Genomic DNA, 13,779 nt, shown 5'->3' on the forward strand with positions numbered 1-13,779 from the left:
ATGCAATCTATTAATAATTATAATATCTATAAAATTCTAGACATGTATTTAAATTATTATTTATATTATGCATCATATCTACTGCTGCAACTGATTTTTTCTTCTAGTTTTAAACTTTATCTGTATGTATTTATGATATATTTCTAGACTTAGATTTCTACCTTCATATTCTTTGTATTTATAATTTTTATCATCAAAACAAAACCCTGCCTATTGACAAGTAAAAAACACGCTTTCTTTAACTATTTAAAAAATATTTTTATATTTATAATTTTCATATTTCTATTTATAATTTGCTCTCTAGTACGTGATAACATACCTGCTCCTGCACCGCAGTGGGGCTCCCTCTCCTGGGCACCTCGGGGTGCCCCCAACGGCATCAGAGCCCCGAGTCTTCACCCCCCCCTTTTCCTCTAGTTAGAAACTACACTGGAACTTTTTTCTGGAAACAAAGACATGACCTAAATCCTCTCCCCATGTCCTAGACAGATAGATGTTCAGTTCTTAGTTGACTGGGCAGCAGTTTCTTAAACAGAATGATAAACAATATGGAAACGTTTTAGCTACAAGCAAATAGGCAAATCTGAACAAGGTCCTGGTGGCCAGCCACTGCAGTTATTTTGAAGCGATTTTTTAAACAATCAAATACTGATACCACAAAAAATAAAGCAAAAAGCTGACTACTGGCTAAGAAAGAAGGAAAAATTAACTTTTGACGACAACAACAACATTCCAAGGACACAGGCTTTTTTCCAATCTCAGACCTTATTACTACTACCTCTCTTGGGAATCCTCATCGTGGATCCCAAAAGGAATAAATCCCTCAGCGTGTCCTAAAGCACCAAGGAGCTACCTACAAGTGAAGGTGGCTACTTTCAGTGCAGACACAGCTGATGACACAGCAGTGGCACAGTTCTGTGCTGCACAGGGATAATACTGTCTCCTCTTCTCCAGCAGCTGACTCTCTCCTGCCATGGCTTCTGTAAATGCATCAGAGCACGACCTTAAACACAAACAGGCAAGAAAACACCATCAGAAGTCTTTCATTAAGCAGTACAAGAAGGGTTCCAAGCAGAGACCAACAGAATTTCAAGGAAGCGGTATGCAATTAAACTACCTCAGACTTGTTCAAGTATCCAGCACGTAGATGGAACCAAAATGGAACCATTCAGAAATGACAAAGAAAACCCCCCCAAGTATTTATACAGGAGTCCTTAATGTCAGAAAGGGGATGACAGGTTATGTTCAGATAAGATGAATGTTTATTTTGATGTATAAATAAACTTCTCTCATGGTCCTTTGCCAAAAAATATAACCTACAAGTGAACACCTACACCTGCCTAAAGAGACCTAACAAGCCCCTGGCAGGCAGCGGCATCAAAGCGCAGTGGATGTTTCTAATCCAGGCTAAGGAGAACAATATCACCTTTTGTTCTCTCCAGTTTGTTTCCTCTGCAGTCCTATTTGCTTCTTATGATTTTTACAGTCTCTCTATCTTCTTGGGCAGCGCTGAGTCTGACGACCGGGATACGAGAGTCCTTCCCTGCCCTACGGAGAGAACCAGGAAAAAAAGTTCAAAAAAGAACAGGGCAGTTTGAAGTTAATACCTCCGACGAGAAGCAGCACCCGACAAACAGAGCAACGGTGAACAAAGCGTGACGCCTCCCTGGGGACAGAGGACTTACAAACTCTCCGGGATTTACAATTCCAGTAACCAAGCCCTTCAGCACAGCAGCCAAGTGTCCCATTAGGTGGTGCTGCACCAAAGAATGATCCGAGAGGTTCCAAAGAGTGAAATGCACGTTATTTTCCAAAGACGTCAAATCTTGCAAAATACCAAAACTACAATAGATCTAAACTACAGGGCAAGAGTACAAGTGTTAACTTGAGGAGCTGGAACCAGCCAGGTGAGCAACTGCTAACTGGATCCTCAACAGACTTTGAGGAACCCTTCAGGATATACAGAAGGGTTTTCCCCAGAAATTGCACAGGCCGAGTTTTGATAGAAGTACACTTGCCAGATGCTCAGAAACGTCACCCATCCTCCTCCGGGTGTCCTGAGAGAGCTGCGAATGGCTCTCACGTGGTTTGAGCTGGTTCTGTAAGGGCTCAGGGTGAATTTCACCAGATGCAACCAAACTGGGCAACACCCAGTGGGACAGAAGGAACCCAAAGCGTGTTTTACCCAAAGCTTGGGTAAGCAGAGCTCCAGCAAATACTGAGGAAACGGACAGAACAGGGTAACAAATAATAAACATACCTTTTTTTTTTAACTTGCCTTTTTTTTTTTTTTTCAGATGAGCAAAACAATTAAGGAGAAGGTGGAAAAGTCACCATTACTGAACATTTCATCACCTGTAAGCTGACCATCCTTAGCATAGAGGACTCCAAATTTAAAATTCACCGATCCCTGGAAAATAAAACCAAATATTATTTGGTAAACAGCCAAACAGAAGACATAAAAATTTGTTTCCTCTAATCTTTGCCTACATCCTACACGTTAGAACATACATTTTATACCATCTCCTACTACACAATAATTTACCTTTAAACTTTGATAGTATAGCATAAAATCATTAACTTAGATTGGTGATCTGTTATTATTAAGTTGGTGCTTCAAGTTATTTTTGCTGTCAGGTTCAAAAAAACATTACTTATTTTTACTGTAATGAGCAATTGATTTAGAAGTCATCAAAAGCCCATCCAAATACAAAGCCGTATTCACCGGACGGGTCTGTGAGCTAGAAGTAGTTAGGCTTGTACTCACCTCTTGCCCTTCAAGAACCAATAAATCCTGTCAACAAAAACAGCATCTTTAGCCCCCTCCTATTAAAGATTCTACAAGGATGATGGTTTTATTGGTGTTTAGAAGTTTGGAATTGAAATGGCCAGTTCAATAGATAAAGACAGTTTAAGTAGTATTAGATTATTATTATTATTATTATTAGCTACCGGAAGAAACAAACCAGTAGTATCTATACTTAATTACTTCTATTTCCAGGAAATCATAAAGAAAAAGAACCAAACAAAAAAAAGTCACTTCCTACCTTTTGTATCTCAGGATGAAAAATGTCTCTTGGGCTCTTCTCCAATTTATCAAGACTCCTAGCACTGAAATGCAAATGAACGAGTGCTTTATAGGAGGGCAAGTGCACATTTCAACCCTGAACCACCAACCGATTGCAGTTACAGCGCTTACAAAATGAATCGTTCCCAGAGCCTCTGGGAAATGGAACGGTTTGTGCAACTGCCATTTCTTCCCCAAAATACTAACTCCCAACACTTCCTAAACTTAGTTTGCATTTTAAAAACAGAAATTAGGGAGACTCAGGGTGGAGATCAGGTTGAAATTGATTTCCTTCTAAAGCACAGGGGCTCTGTTCCATCACCCTTCACTTTGGCTCCACACGGAATCACGGGGAGCATTTTAGGAGGGCTCAAGAACCAATTCTATTTCTCTCTTTTTCTAGTTCTCTCTCTTCCTAAATAATTCAAGGCAAGTCAAATGAGAAATGACAAGTTCAGCATCAAATTCACACTTCTCCCCTTTGTCTGGTCAAGAACAGGCTTTAAAACCACTTCTTGCTGCCTTCAATGATTAAGACTTGCAAAACCATTTTTACATGTTTTATAGATTTATCATAAAAATCACAGAACGCAAGCTCTGAATTACAGGAAAAGGTACACAGGCAAATATCTAAACTGATGGCTTACTTGTCAATCCATACCTTAATGGAGATTGCACGGAGAATGTTTCAGTGGGACTCTAAGGGAAAAATATTTTCTGAGTACCCTGTAAACAAGAAAAGCTAGGATATATTACAGGACATACCCTCTTTTTCTGAATATTCAAATAGGATTATCAATAAAAACATTTCAGTTAAAAATGAAGAAAGAAAGCCAAGGTAATTTTACTCAGCTATATTTACTGCCGATTTAGAGAAAAAAAAAAGTCACGGGTGCTGCAAAGAAAAAAAAGTGAACCACAAGCGCCTACAGTAGAACTTTAAAACAATTGCTTGGATAAAAGCATCACGTGGAACATGAAGTAGAAAAAAAGCGAAACCAGTATCAGACCTGCCTATTTTCTTACCATTGCACAAGAAAATCCGACAAGCGGTAGAAAGTCACTGCCTAAAACCGATCCTAGGATGTAACCAAGAACAATTGAGGCATTTGCTAATCTAAACGGAAACCTTTTCCGGACCCTAGTGTCAAATCACACGTTTTGTCTCTCAGCAGCTCGAGGCTGGAGAGCATTTCCCCTGGGGGTCGGGAGGGCAGGGGCACAAGGGGCTGAGTTTGCCGATCGCACCTGTGCCATCAGAAGGATCCTGCCCGGCGCTCCTTGCGCTCGCCATTCTCCGGGCCATCGCTGTGTTTTACTGCTCAGCGATGCCGCTCCATCTGTTTGCGTGGAAGAAAGAGCCACGAGCACTGAGGCACTCAGCAGCCGTGTCATGCCAGCGATATCGCAGCGCTCTCTGCTCGCAAGGCTGAGCACGCCGCGAAGCCGCCTCCGCAGCCGCTCGCCCGTCCCCGCTCGCTGCCCCCGACCCGCGGAGCGCTGCGACCGCGCCTCTGCCGCCCCCGAACCCGGCCCCGCGCCCTTGCCTCGCTCGGCAGCCGCGTCCTTCCCCCGCCCCCGGCACCCAGCGGCCAGGGGCAGGGCGCTGGCTCGGGGGACTGCAGTACCGCTCTCTGGCCACAGGGCAGCAGACTTACCAGGGCTGTGATTTTCCCGCCCTTTTGGCCGCCACCTTGAGAAGGTCAATCGAGTCCACGACATCCGCGACACGCCACTCCTAAGATGGCGGCCTCTCGGCTGCCTGTCGGTGGCGGGCTGCAGTACCGCGCTGTGCCCACAAGGGGGCAGCACTGCGCCCACCCCAGCCCGGGCTGCCTGGGGGGAATGCGGGCAGGGAAGGCGGCAGGGGCGATCCCCTCCAAAAACTCCTCTGAAATAAATGCCCCAAAACAGCCGGGAAAAAAAACCAACAAACCCTGCCTCTAAACCAATAAGAACCAAAAACCAAAAAGTTCCCAACCCTTTCTTTTAATCAATATTTAAATATATTTTATGTTTATATTTTTCATATTTATATACACATTTATATTTGTACGTTATATTGATGTATAACGTTTATTTATACATTCATATTTATAATTTTCTATTTAGATATAAATTTATATTCTATATTACATCTATTTCTATTACTTAGATTTATTTATATATTTTTATACATATCTTCATATATTGATTATATATTTCTGTGTTATGATTTTTACTTCTGTAACACTTACATTATTTAAAATAAAGCCCCTGCCTCTACCCAAATAAAGCCAAATGAAGCCCTTTCTTTTAAAATGTATTTTAATTTTTTAATTATACTTTTCATATTTATATTCACATTTACATTTAAAACGTATACTAATGTATAGTGTTATTCGTGTTCTATATTACACCTCTTCCTATTATTGACATTTATTTATGTTTTAAATTTCTATATCTATATTTTTATATCTTGTTTATATATTTCTATAATTAGAATATAAATAAACCCCCTTTCTTTTAAACTATATTTACATATTTTTTTCATATCATATTCACATTTATATTTATAATTTATATTTCCGGATAATGTTATTTATATTCTATGTTACATCTCATCATATTACTCACATTTACATTAATATTCTTAATTAATTTTATTTATAGATATTATATATATTATAGAGAATACCCTTTAATAGAATATCGGATATACAATTTTTATATTATATATTTCTATTACTTATATTTACTTATAATAGGTATTTATAGATATCAGAATAAAAATTATATATTTGTATATTTGGATTTATATTTTTATATTATTTACATTTATATTATTTAAAAAAACCCAGCCCAGAACCTACAAAAAAGCAAACATCCCAAAATTATTTAAAAGTATATTTAATATTTTTATATTTACAATCTATATTTAAATACCTTTGTATATGTATAATACATTATAACTTATATCTATTATGTTACAATAATATACTATATAGTATAGATTTTTGTATTTATCTATTTTCCATATTTATGTTTACTGTTATAATTATATAATTTTTCTTCCTGGGGAGGAGGGACCTCGAGGAGCTGCTGATGAAGGGGCAGCGGATGCAGTTCGCCGAGCGCCTGGTAAGGACAGCCCGGGATCCCCAGCCGCAGGCTGGAGAAGCCCCCTAGCCCCGGTGCTCGGTGCGGGGGGCTGGCAGCTGTGGCCCTGCCCAGCGCCGCAGCCGGGCCCGCCAGCCCGCGCCCCCCACGCCGCTCCCTGGCCTGGGCCGTGCGGGCCGGCTCGGCCGCTGCTGGGCGCGGGGAACGCCCGGCCGAGGGGCAGAGCCCGCGCCGAGCCTTTCCTGCCGGCGCTCCCCGCAGCTGCTGCAGGACGAGAGCCGAGCGGCCGAGCAGCTGCGCTGGGCGCTGCCGCGCCTGCGGAGCCCGCAGAGGCGCGTGCGAGAGGCGGCCGTCGGGATCATCGGTGAGCCCCGAGCCCGGCGCCCCTCCCCGCCCCCGGCCCGGCTGCTGCCCCGGCGGCAGCGGGAGCCGCGCCCGGGCCGCTGCAGCCCCGGCCGCCCTCGGCGCTGCCGCCGCCCTCCCGCAGCCAGCCGTGCCCTCGGGCGGCAGCGTGCGCCAGGGGCCGGCAGGAGCCCTGCCGGGGCAGGAGGGCGTGCGGCCGCAGGGCTGGCAGCGCCCGTGCCGGGCAGCTGTGCCGCCTGGCGCCGCCACGGGCTCTGTCTTGCCAGGGCTGGCCGGAGTGCTCGTGAAGGGACAGAAGGAGGAGCTCCAGATCCTCAGCGAGGGTGAGTCAGGGCACCCTGGCCCCGGAGCTACAATCCGTGCCCGGGCTGCGGAGGGCTCTGCTCCCCGTGCGGACGAGGGGCGGCGGGGGCAGAGCCCGGAGAGCTGTCAGGGAAACGTGGGCGATGCGTGGCCAGCACCTTCCGGCCGAAGCCATGGCAAGAGCCGGCTGGGATGGCCCTGGCAGAAGGCTTTCCTTGGATTCCCTCAATCTGGCCTCTGCGCGTGGCTCTGTTCCTCTCTCTTCCAGCTCTTCAAGCCCTGAGGGAAGATGAGAGCCCATCCTGCCTCAGCATACTGATTCAGCTGACCTTTGAGAGAAGATCTGCAGGACTTTGTTCATCTGCTGGATCAGATGCACCGGCGTCCATTGGCGATTTCCAGTTCCCACTGAAGATGGGGGCACCTGCAGAGCAGGATGGACCAGCTGGAGCTCCAGGCACAGCTCTTGCTGCTCAGAGCTGAGCCTGTGGGAAGCTCCAGGAGCTCCTGCCATCTCTCTCCCTGTTGGCAGCTCCCTCCCTGCAGCCCTCAGGCCCTGCCCACTCCCTTTTTTTATCTCCCAGCTCACCCCTTCCCTCTGCTTTCCCTTAATAAACAGTTTGGGTTTTTCACTTGAGCCGCGTCTCCGTGGAGCTGAAGGGACACAAAACCTGAGCCCGGGCACGTGCAGGGCCCTGCTGCCGTTCTCCTCCCCGCTGCGTTCTGTGCAGGGACAGAGAGGAACAAGGGCAGCTCAGGCTGCAAAGGTCCCTGTCCTGCTGCTCCAGTTGCACAGCCCTGTGGAGTTCAAGGTTGTGCTGAGCACGCTGAAGGGGACAAGGACCCTGGGTTTTAGAAGAGCCAATTTGAGTTTGCTCTGATCCCAGCTGTGAGGGATTCCAGTGCAAGCATCCAGCGAGGGCAAAGGAGCTTGCAACGCCGGAAGGTTTCACAAAGAGCTTCCTGAAAGCACCGCAATGCTCCATCCCTACACAGGGACAGGAAGAGGGCAGAACCAGAGACCATCATGGCCTAGCAGTGAGCTTTGGGTGTGCCTAAATGCAAATGGAGCAGCAGCAGCAGCAGCAGCAGCAGGGAGTGGCTGAGATTCGGAGGCAGTGCCTGCACGCTGGCTGCGGTTCCGGCGGCTCTGGTCTCCCCACAAGCGAGGCATTGCAGCCCCTGCCTCAGAGCCAGTCAGAAACCCAACCAAGCGAGACCAGAGGCAGGGCCCCTTCCCATCTCTCTGGGGCATGGCTGCAAAACAGCCGCTGTGTCTTCCTGCACCTGTGCTTGGGCTGTGCCGAGCCCAGAGGCGGCCAGCTTGTGCTCTGCTGTGCCAAGAGCGTTCTGGGCAGGCAGGCAGAAGTTCTGCGTGCACAGTGGGGAAGGGGCTCAGAGGAGCCTCCTGCGGGACGGGGCTCTGCTCCCTGGCTGGGAACAGCCTGGTTTTGCTGCCCTGAGCGCGGGCAGGAGCTCAGGCATGTCAAGAGGCAGCAGGCAGCTCTTGTTTATAGGGGGCGCGGGGCTGCGTGCCACAAGGGACACGTGGAAACAGACTCGGGGCAAGGAAGATGAGCTCCAGCAGGAGTGCCTGTGCTGCAAGGAGCAGAAGTAATTCAGCCTTGCCAGGGTTTCTTAAGTGTGTGTTGGTGTTCCCTGGGCAATGTAGGCATTTGGGGAAATGCTTTTGGAAGAGAGGGGCTTGCTTCTCAAGCAAAGTGCTTCCCCAGGAGCCCCAGTGAGGTAGTGAGCCGTCTCCCTTTGGCTCCCTGTGCTCCTTTCCGTCCTTGAGGCCCCTTTGCCCTTGGCAGAGGGGTGTGGGAAGGAAGAAGGCTGTGAAGAGCAGCTTTGGCATCTGCCTGGGCCTGCGGAGACCAAGCCAAGCACCGGTGGCAGGGTGTGTTCCCCGCCTTTGAGCACAGGACAGAGCTGGATCATCTCTGTCCAGCCGAGAGCCCGAAATATCTCTCAGAGAGCTGTGAATTCAAAGGCCTTTATGCACACATTAATGGTATCTTCCCTATCTGGTGTGTTTGAACTCTTAGCAAGATGCGTTTGCCTCTTGCTTGCTGGAAACTGCTCTGCTCCAGGGCTGGCACCGAGCTGGGCTGTGCGGGCACCATGGAGAGTCCTTTCCTGAGCACTTGGCCAGGCTTGGTGTGTCTGGGGCTGCATCAGACACTTGGGGCAATGGATTCCATCTAACCAGGGGCACCTTGGGTGGGGAGGGGGCAGCCCCAGGGCACGTGGCAGCGTGTCCAAGGGCCCTTTGTGACACGGTGCAGCGGAGTCCCGAGAGGGATGGGGTGTCCGAGCAGCCCTTTGTGACACGCGCTGACATAGGCTCTGCCGTTGCCACGGCCACGCCACAGTGCTCGGTGCACGCGACGGGAGAGGACGGGACAGAGCGGTGCTGTGAGGCGTCCCCGCACAGCCGGCTCATTCCTTGCTGACCCGGAGCTTTTCCGAGGCGTTCCTCCTGCGGCTGGCCTCGCGGCCAGACCTCGGGACTCGGTGACTCGGAGCTTTTCCGAGGCATCTCCCATCCCTGTGGCCGGTGCCCTCGTGGCCAGGCCGTGGGACTTGGTGACCTCCATCGTTCACCAGGAGTCTCCTGTCATTGTGGCAGGAGCCCTCGAGAACAGAGTGCAGGACTTGCTGTCCTGTAATCCTCCTGAGGCTCCTCTGTTGCAGGTACCTGCAAGGCAGGACTGCGGCGCTCACTGACTCGGACCTTTGACGGGGCATCTGTCTTGAAGGTGCCCTCGAGGTCAGACAGTGGGATGGCGGGCAGACTGCTCGGCCTGTTCAAGGGGCTTCGAGGCAAGAAAAGCAAAGGCCCTGCAGCTGCCCCAGCGCAGGAGCCTGCAGAGCCGGAGCAGTTGCAGCCGCTGCAGGACGGTGAGTGGCGGAGCTGGGCCGCAGGGCAGGTGCCTGCAGCCGGTCTGGCACCATCCCATCCCATCCCATCCCATCCCATCCCATCCCATCCCATCCCATCCCATCCCATCCCATCCCATCCCATCATGTCCATCCCTATGGACATGCCCATGGACAGGATGGGACAGGGGCCGGAGCTGCCTGCCCCGATGGCCGTGCTCCGTCCCCTGGGCACCCGGGGGGCTCTCCCTGCCTGGGAAGCGCAGGGCTGGGCTGTGTTCTCCGGCCTCTCCCGCGGCCCCTCAGCTCTGGCTGCACTCGCTCTTTGGCAGATGCAGCCAAGGACCGAACTCAAGAGCAGAAGCCCACCCGTGGCCGCTTCCGCAGAGCAGCGCAGGTACCTGCGGCCGTCCCCACCTGGTCTGGGCCTGCTGGCACTGCCTGGCCGAGCCCCGTACTTGGAGCAGGCCATGGAACGTCCCTCTCTTCCCGCCCTTCCTTCTGCTGCAGACACTGCGGAGGCTCCTGCGCCTTCGTCGCACAAAGACCGGCGGCACTGCCACTGAGGGCCCGGCCCAGCCCGACTGCAGGCCCGGCGAGCTGCGGGCAGAGGCTGCTGCCAGCTCAGCGTCCTCTGACCTCGCAGCAAGCTCTGACTGGGAAACAGATGAGGACGGCTGGGAGGAGGCTGACATGGCCCTGACTGAGGACATGGCCACCACAGACAGCCAGGCTCAGGGCATGCCAGAGACTCGGGCCATGCCCACACTGACCGGGACTCCTGCACCCACTCTGGAGGTTTTCCAGAAGGGTGCTTCTTCTCCAGAGCAGGTAAGCAGCCTGGGGCCAGGGCTGAAGTCATCCTAGGATCACGTGGCCCCTCAAGCTACATCTGCTGGGCCCCTCAGCCTTTGAGGCCATCACAGTGGGGTGGGAAGGCAAGCACTTCTTGGGGGAAGCTGGGGAAGTTGCTCCCTTGGACAGCACTCCAAGTCTTCCCCATGCCGCCTCCTCCAGGTGCTAGCCATGGTCAGGGACATTCTTCAGAGACTCACGTCCCGTGTCACCGTGGACGCTGGGCTGCAAATGGAGATTCTGAGCCTGGCTGAAGAACACCCTGCTCAAGTGGTGATGAGCCTCCTGTCCTGTGCCCCAACGTGTGACAGGTACGGGGCACAGGTGCCTCGAGAGCTCGGTGCTCACTGGCCCGTAGGGCTCCTGGCCCTGTACAGCCTGTCCAGCGGAGTCTGCCAGACAGGCGGAGAACTGTGGGAGCCTCGGGCCCCTCTGTTTCCTGAGCCTGCTGCCACGCTCCCTCCCTGCCCCTCAGGGCACCGGGGCTCTGTCACCCGGCCCCACGCAGCCGCACGGGGCACGGTGCTGACACACAGCTCTGCTCCCACAGAGCGGCCGCGCTGATGTGGAGAGCCGTCGGTACGTCGGAAGTGGCCGCCCAGGAGGTGCTTCCAGCGCTGCTCTCTGCCATAGAGGAGCAGCCAGCGTACGGCAGCTTCTTCTGCAGCGGGGACAACGAGGCTGTCCTTGCCCTGGCTGTGAGTTTCTGGAGCTGGCCTACGCTGGCCCTCCAGGTCGCCTCTCCAGCAGCTCTCCGTGCTCTCCCCACCCTGCGGCTCCCTGCCTGGGCTGAAAGCTGGCCTAGGGGCAGCAAGCCGGGTGCTCCCCCTGCGTCTCCCCTCGGGCCCTGCCTCATGGACACCCTGGCACTGAGCGCTGCCTCGGGCTGCTTTGTCTCTTGCAGGCAACTCTGGCGCTGTGGAGGATTGCCCCCATGTGCGAGTGGCACTATGCAATTCTCCTCCATTCTCCCCAACTCTTCGTGGCTCTGCTCCTGCAAATTGTCACCAGCACAGAGCGGATGCCAGAGGATGTTGAGACCCGCAGCTTCTGGAGAGCGTGCCAGGAGGAACACGGCCTTCCCTGCCACCCCAACAGGTGCCAGTCGCCCTTTCCTTCCCACGCCCTCATGGCCAGGGCCAGCGCTTCCAGAGTGACCTGGCCTTTGCTCGGCACGCAGGTTTGCAGTGCAGACCATGAAGGCTCTGCTCTCCCGCCTGGGCTTTGACAACAAGCTGGTGGCTCTGGAGCACAAGCAGGTCTGGGAGAAGCTGCTCTGTACCGACACCCAGCACTATGCAGCGGGTCTGCTGGCCAGGTGAGATCCCCTACTTCCCATCACCACCGCCAGCATTTGTGCCCCCTGCCCAGAGTGCCCCACACAGTCGCCGGGGTTGTAAGCGAGAGGGCCTTGTCACCGAGGGAGGGCCGAGCAGACTGGAAGAGGTTGGGAGAGGAGGATGCCCAGGAGCAGCCACCTCCCAAGGGGCCCATGTGCCCTTGCAGAGTGCTGGGCAAAGATCAGACCTCTGGGAGTCACTCCTGGGAGAGGTTTGCCCACCCTGGGAGGCTCAGGGCCTTGGTGCCTTTTTTCCCTGCCAGGGAGATGCGCCGTGGCTTGAGCCCCTTGTGTCCCTTCATGGCCTCGCACCTGCTCAGCCTGCAAATCGGGAAGCAGCCCCGCTGGCATCTGCCTGCCCTGGCATTCTTTGTGGAGGTGAGCCTGATGGCCAGCGCTGCCTGGCTGAGCTGCCTCCCAGCTCTCTGGCCTCTGGTAGCTGCAGCCGCCTGAGACGCTGCCCGTGCCCGCTGCTGCTGCCTGGGCCCAGCGCCGTGCTGCTCCGGGCTCCTGCCGGCCGGCTCCCCTGGCACTGCCCTCCTGTGCCTTTCAGCTCCTGGAGTGTCTGGACCTGAGCAAACACGGTCCCAGTGCCCTCTTGGTGGTATCCAGGCACCTGCCCAGCGAGTGCAGGGACAGGCTGCGCCTGGTGCTCAGAGGCCTCGTGGTGCTCGGCAAGGAGCCCTCGCTGGTGAGAAGGGGGCAGTGGCTGAAGCCCCACTGGCAGCAGCGTGGGGCTGGGCAATGCATAGCTCTGGGCTTGGCTGCCTTTGGCAGTAGAGGCAGCTGCTCCCAGCTCTCTTGCCTCCCGCTTCAGCTTTCAGCTGCCTGAGTGCCCCAAGCAGCTGTTGGTGCTGCGGCCAGTCACGGCTTCACAGCACAGTCTGGTCTTGCACACAGGGCGGAGGAATACGCGGCCTCTATCAACACCTGGTGGAGCAGCTGGCTGATCCAGATGCAGAGATGGTCTGCATGACCCTCTGTGGGCTCAGGGATATGCTCCAGGACAAAGAGCTCAAGCCACCCAGCGTCACCACCATGAAGCTGGCTGAGCCCCTCCTGCAACACTGTGAGAATGTAAGGCTCTGTGCCCCCAGCCAAGGGCACTGGACGCTGCCTGGAACCTTTGTGCCCTGTGCAGTTTTGGGCCTTAGCCCCAATGGGCCTGGAGTAGCTGGGGCTTAGGACTTTTCCTATCCTTCCAGGACAACAGCCACGTGCGGCTGCTCTCCATTCAGCTCTTCTGGAAGGTGATGGAGCTGGTAATGGAAGAGGGGGAATATCCTCTCACGACAATCGTGAGCCAGAGCCTGCTGCCTCTCTTCTTGCACTGGCACGACGAGAACCTGCACGTGGCCAAGGTGAGGTCTTGCGTGATGCTGCCGCATCCCTGGCAGGGGGCTCGGCCACCTCCTGCCCCGGCGCCTGGTGGGCTCCAGCCTCCCCTGGCCTTGGCACAGGGACGCGGCTCCCGTGCCCCGGGCTCTGGTGCCACCTGCGGCTCTCTGATGCTCTCCAGGCCTCTCGCGAAGCCCTGCTTCGTGCGGCACGCTTCCTGGGGAGGAGGGACCTCGAGGAGCTGCTGATGAAGGGGCAGCGGATGCAGTTCGCCGAGCGCCTGGTAAGGACAGCCCGGGATCCCCAGCCGCAGGCTGGAGAAGCCCCCTAGCCCCGGTGCTCGGTGCGGGGGGCTGGCAGCTGTGGCCCTGCCCAGCGCCGCAGCCGGGCCCGCCAGCCCGCGCCCCCCACGCCGCTCCCTGGCCTGGGCCGTGCGGGCCGGCTCGGCCGCTGCTGGGCGCGGGGAACGCCCGGCCGAGGGGCAGAGCCCGCGCCGAGCCTTTCCTGCCGGCGCTCCCCGCAGCTGCTGCAG

At 53.6% G+C, this 13,779-nt stretch overlaps 1 long non-coding RNA gene across 3 annotated transcripts; it reads right to left on the reverse strand.

The window, feature by feature from the left end:
- Positions 1–245: 245 nt before the first annotated feature.
- Positions 246–4,680, reverse strand: LOC139585423 (uncharacterized). Of its 3 annotated transcripts, XR_011677072.1 has the most exons (5): positions 4,316–4,678; positions 3,729–3,793; positions 3,048–3,111; positions 1,427–2,794; positions 246–1,003 (listed from the first exon to the last, which is right to left on the reverse strand). It is a non-coding gene; the product is annotated as an uncharacterized lncRNA (long non-coding RNA). The 3 variants fall into 3 exon arrangements; XR_011677070.1 differs by having other exon boundaries at positions 1,427–3,111; positions 4,316–4,680; XR_011677071.1 differs by lacking the exon at positions 3,729–3,793 and having other exon boundaries at positions 1,427–3,111.
- Positions 4,681–13,779: the final 9,099 nt, after the last annotated feature.

Source organism: Agelaius tricolor, unplaced genomic scaffold (genome assembly GCF_023055355.1).
Source record: "Agelaius tricolor isolate 1412-34295 unplaced genomic scaffold, bAgeTri1.0.p SCAF_78, whole genome shotgun sequence".
NCBI classification, from domain to species: domain Eukaryota; kingdom Metazoa; phylum Chordata; class Aves; order Passeriformes; family Icteridae; genus Agelaius; species Agelaius tricolor.